Raw genomic sequence first — 6000 nt, 5'->3', positions numbered from 1 at the left:
TGCAAGGGTGCTGTGGGGGTTCCGGGGTGCTTTGGGGTCCTGGGCATGGTTTGCAAATGCCAGGGGTGCTTTAGGGGTCCCTTGGGGGATCTCAGAGGTGCTACATGGGCCCTGGGGGTGCTATGGTGCTCTCAGGGGTGCTGTGAGAGTCCTAAGGGTGTTATGGGAGTCTATGGGGTGCTTTGAGGTCCCATGGGGGTCCCAGTGGTGTTTTCAGAGCCCTGGGGTGCTATGGACGTCCTAGGGGCATCATAGAGGGTCCCAGGGGTACCTCCTCACCAAACCCAGGGTGCCCCTCAAACCCTGCACCCCACCAGCCCAGTACCCATGTACCTATGCACTCCTGCACCTGTGCACCCCTGCACCCGCACACCCGTGCACCTGTATACCTATGCACCCTCACACCCATGAAGCTGTGCACCCATGCAGCCGTGCAGCCTGCAGATTGCACAGGCAGGCACCGACGCCCTGAGCAAGGGCAGGCTGGGGCAGGGGCCACAGTTTGCAGGATGAATCCCTGTCCCCTCCAGTGCTCCTCTTTCACTTGGCTCATCCCTGGGGAGTCCATCAATGCAGCCGCAAGCCGCAAGCCCGGCCAAATCGAGCCTCACGCCTCCCTCTGTACCATGGGATTTTGTGCTGAGTCTCCCAAATTCCCGGAATTCCCTTGGGGTAGCGGTGGGGCGGACCCAGGACAAGGACCCCCCTTGTCCCACTGGTGCGTAGGTGGGTGCCAGCGGGAAGTTCTGGGTGCGATGCCAAAGCGGGGGGGTCTTCGGCATGGAGCCAGTGACCTTTGCTGAGCTGGCGTGGGATGCAGAGCTTGGACCCCTGGGCTCTCTTTTAGGAGGGGGCGGATGCCTGGGTCCCCCCATCCTGGATGGGGGGGGACACAACACAACCACTTCCTAGAGGAGCGCTGGAGCAGGAAGAAGCTGGGAGGTGAGGGGGATCTCAGCAGATCCCAGCAGAGAGGTTTTGGGGTGCAGGGGGGGAAAGGTGGGGGGCACCCTAGGGCTGCCTGCACTCTGCCTGTGGGTGTGGGGCAAGGGAGGAGGGGATGGAGGTGGGGGCAAGGTGGGGCGCTGCAGTGGGAGTGTTGGGTGGGCTGAAACGGGGGGGTTGGGGGCTGCAGTGGGGGGTTGGGAGGCTGCAACAGAGGGTTGGGGTTCTGTGCCCCCCATTTACAGGAGCCTGAGGCGCCGGAGCACCCCCAGCCCCTGCCACCACCTGTGTCCCCCCTGGGACCCCAGTGGCACCACCTGGAGGAGGGGACCCTTCCCATCCCCCCATGGAGGTGAGGGACGAGGTGGGCGGTGGGGCATGGCGTGGGGCAGGGGGGAAGGGCCAGATCCCACCCTCCTTCTGCCCCATAGGAGGACACAGAGCTAGTGGAGCTGGAGACAGCACCCGAGGCTGGGGTGACAGGCGTCACGGTAGCCCGTGACCGCCACGGCCTCTACATCACCAAGGCACCCAAATCCCTGCGCATCCACCAAGGTAGGGGTTCCCCAAAACTCACCAGATTTGAGGGGGGTGGTGTGGCACGCAGGATGACAGTCCCAATGGCCCTTATAGGTGACCGGCTCCTCAGCGCCAGGGTTTTCTTCGAGGGGGCCCCACCCGAGGACGTGGCACGGGTGCTGGAGGGTGCCAGGTCCTGCAAGGTCTCTCTCTGCCTCCGGCGTCGGGCACCCAGCACCTGCATCCCCCCTGACAGCACCAGCACCGGCGGCGAGGGACAAAAGGGGAAGGTGGCCAGGCTGGTAGGTCCCTATGGATGCAGGACAGGGATGTGGGATGCTTGGGGAGTCCCTATGGATGCAGGACAGGGATGTGGGATGCTCGCTGGGTCCCTATGGATTAAGGACAGGGATGTGGGGTGCTTGGGGGGTCCCTATGGATGCAGGACAGGGATGTGGGATGCTCGCTGGGTCCCTATGGATGCAGGAAAAGGGATGTGGGATGCTTGGGGGGTTCCCATGGATGCAGGACAGGGATGTGGGATGCTTGGAGGGGGGTCCCTATGGATGCAGGACAGGGATGTGAGATGCTTGGGGGGTCCCTATGGATGAAGGACAGGGATGTGGGATGCTCACTGGGTCCCTATGGATGCAGGACAGGGATGTGGGGTGCTTGGGGGGGGTCCCTATGGATGAAGGACAGGGATGTGGGATGCTTGGGGGGTCCCTATGGATGCAGGACAGGGATGCGGGATGCTTGGGGGGTTCCCATGGATGCAGGACAGGGATGTGGGGTGCTTGGGGGGGGTCCCTATGGATGAAGGACAGGGATGTGGGATGCTTGGGGGGTCCCTATGGATGCAGGACAGGGATGTGGGGTGCTTGGGGGGGGTCCCTATGGATGAAGGACAGGGATGTGGGATGCTTGGGGGGTCCCTGTGGATGCAGGACAGGGATGCGGGATGCTCGCTGGGTCCCCATGGATGCAGGCCAGGGATGTGGGATGCTTGGAGGGGGGTCCCTATAGATGCAGGACAGGGATGTGGGATGCTTAGGCGGTCCCTATGGATGCAGGACAGGGATGCGGGCTGCTCGCTGGGTCCCTATGGATGCAGGACAGGGATGTGGGATGCTTGGGGAGTCCCTATGGATGCAGGACAGGGATGTGGGATGCTCGCTGGGTCCCTATGGATTAAGGACAGGGATGTGGGGTGCTTGGGGGGTCCCTATGGATGCAGGACAGGGATGTGGGATGCTCGCTGGGTCCCTGTGGATGCAGGACAGGGATGTGGGATGCTTGGGGGGTTCCCATGGATGCAGGACAGGGATGTGGGATGCTTGGAGGGGGGTCCCTATGGATGCAGGACAGGGATGTGAGATGCTTGGGGGGTCCCTATGGATGAAGGACAGGGATGTGGGATGCTCGCTGGGTCCCTATGGATGCAGGACAGGGATGTGGGGTGCTTGGGGGGGGTCCCTATGGATGAAGGACAGGGATGTGGGATGCTTGGGGGGTCCCTATGGATGCAGGACAGGGATGCGGGATGCTTGGGGGGTTCCCATGGATGCAGGACAGGGATGTGGGGTGCTTGGGGGGGGTCCCTATGGATGAAGGACAGGGATGTGGGATGCTTGGGGGGTCCCTATGGATGCAGGACAGGGATGTGGGATGCTTGGGGGGGGTCCCTATGGATGAAGGACAGGGATGTGGGATGCTTGGGGGGTCCCTGTGGATGCAGGACAGGGATGCGGGATGCTCGCTGGGTCCCCATGGATGCAGGCCAGGGATGTGGGATGCTTGGAGGGGGGTCCCTATAGATGCAGGACAGGGATGTGGGATGCTTAGGCGGTCCCTATGGATGCAGGACAGGGATGCGGGCTGCTCGCTGGGTCCCTATGGATGCAGGACAGGGATGTGGGATGCTCACTGGGTCCCTGTGGATGCAGGACAGGGATGTGGGATGCTCACGGTGTCCCTATAGATGCAGGACAGGGATGTGGGGTGCTCATGGTGTCCCTATGGATGAAGGACAGGGATGTGGGATGCTCGCTGGATCCCTATGGATGCAGGACAGGGATGTGGGATGCTTGGGGGGTCCCTATGGATGCAGGACAGGGATGTGGGATGCTTGGGGGGTCCCTATGGATGCCGTTCCAGGAATGTGGGATACTTGGTGGGTCTCGATGGATGCAGGATCAGGATGGAGGATGCTTAGGCAGTCCCTATGGATGCAGGACACAGATGCAGGATACTTGGGGGGTGGCTCTGTGGATGCAGGGCAGGGATGCGGGATGCTTGGGGGTCCCTATGGATGCATGCCTGGATGCGGTGGGTGCTAGGTCCCATCTCCCCCCCTTCACCCAGAGCATCCCGATTCTGACACCCTCCAAGAAGCCACCGCCAGCACCCAGCACAGTGAGCACGGCACCTGCCGGTGCTGTGGCTGTGGAGTTTGCCCTTCCCAAGCTTCCCAAACTGGTGAAGAGCTGGAGCGCTGCTGAACCGGCACCAACAGCCACACCCACCACAGTGCCGCCAGCAGTGGAGCCCAAGCGGCCACGTGCAACACCATCCCGGTTAACGGTGAAGGAAGCAGCGGCCGGCAAAACAGCAGTGATGGAGGAGCCACCAGTGAAAACGGAGGTTCCTGGTATTGCCGCCAAGGTGCCGGTGGGTGCTGGCACCCGCTTACCAGCCGTGGAGGTGGCAGCACCCAAAGTCACCATGGGGCTGAGCCTTGCCAGCGCAGCACCAACGGCTGCCCCTCAGGCCAAGGAGCCAGCATTACGGCTGCCACAGTTGGAGGTGGCCGTGCCAGCACTGCCGCTTCCACCGGTGATGCCGGAGCCTGGCACAACCATAAATCAACCCCAAGTGAAGCTGGGGGAGGGAGACACCCCTAGCAGCAGCCGTAAGAGCGGGGGGAGCCTGGTACCAAAAACCAAGCTGCCATATTTTGGCACGGCCCCAGTAGAGGATGAGGAGGGGGATGCTGGCACACGAGGCAGGTTCACTGGCATCCGAGTCCCCTCCATCGCCATCGCCGTCCCCAGCACTGCCGTGGAGCTTGCCCCCGAGCTCAGTGTGCCCAAACCAGAGCTGGCCATTTCTGGTGGGCAACCACGGTTGGAGGTGAAGCTGCCAGCACGGAGGTCGGAGTCGCCGCCAGCAGCGCCAGCTAGGTTGACCTTCCCGGTACCGGTGGTGCCATCCATCGATATCGCCGTGCCGCATGTTGGTGTGGGTTTGGCATTGCCAGCAGGTGCCAGTGCCACACCGGTGCCGGATGAGAGGAATGTGGCGGCCAGGTTTGCCAAAGGGCTCCGAAAGCTCAGCCTGGAGCTGGAGCCCACGGCACCGCTGCCAGCGGTGGAAATCACCACCCCAGCACAGCTTACCGGAGAAGTGCCAGCAACCAGCACCAAATTCAAACCTCCCAAATTCACCCTGCCGCGGTTTGGGTTGTCCCTCGCCAAGCTCAAAATGGGCAGCGAGGGCAATGGGTATCCCCCGGCATCCTACGGCACAGCTGCACCAGCACCAGCCGGCATCGCTGTCACCAGTCCCACAGCGGCCTTAGATCTGGCTTTGGGGACGGCTGGTGCCACCGGTGCTGGGGTCAAGCTGAAGGTCCCCAAATTATCCCTGGCACCTTTTGGTGTCAAGGATGAGGACAAGGGTGCTGGCAGTGAAGAGGGTCCCCAGGGTGCCAGTGCAGTGATGAAGCTGCCATGGTTGGGAATCGGGGGGGCAGGCGGGGATGACAGGAGGTTGGCAGAACCAGGGTTCCCTGGGACCCCCCGGCTTCAGATACCACGGGTGGGCATCGCCCTGTCGACAACGGGCAGCCAGCGCACGCCATCGTTGCCTAAACTGCCCACCAGGCCAGAGCAGGGCAGGGGTGTGAAGTTGCTGAAATTTGGGGGATCCAGCCCCGATATCCGCATCGGTGGGGACCCCAAAGTTATGAGGCGTGGGGGAAGCGCTGAGAGCTTGAACATTGGCATGGCAGGAAGGAAGATGCCGGAGTCTCCCGGCACAATCCGGTCAAAGCTGAAAACCAGGGGGGCAATGGGTGATGGGGGGGCGCAACCATTGACCCCCCAGTTCACCATCCCTGCTGTGGGTTTCACTGTGCCAGTAAAAAAAACGGAGGATCCAGCAAGCCAGAAGATACCAAAACCCACAGGCGTGCCAGTGTTGAAGGTGCCGGTGTTGGAGCTGGCACCACCAGGGATGGACGGGATGGAGGAAACTACCAGGAAGGATATGGCACCGGGACGCCAGCCCAGGGTCAAATTGCCAAAATTTGGCACAGGTTTTGCCAGGAGTGGGTTGGAAGGTGAGGGGGGCATGAAAATGGGCAGCCTGAAGAAGGCGATGAAGGTGAAGCCAAAGGAGAAAGGAGAAGAAAACCAGGTGGTGGACCCCCATCCCCACGTCAATGGGGAAGCAGAGGGCAAGGCCCGGTGGTGGCGGTGGGTGCCCAGGGTGGGTTTCTCCCCTGGGGGGTCTCCACTGGAGCCACCCATCACC

Source organism: Phalacrocorax carbo, chromosome 31 (assembly GCF_963921805.1).
Source record: "Phalacrocorax carbo chromosome 31, bPhaCar2.1, whole genome shotgun sequence".
NCBI lineage: Eukaryota > Metazoa > Chordata > Aves > Suliformes > Phalacrocoracidae > Phalacrocorax > Phalacrocorax carbo.
Note: the sequence above shows the minus strand (reverse complement) of the source record.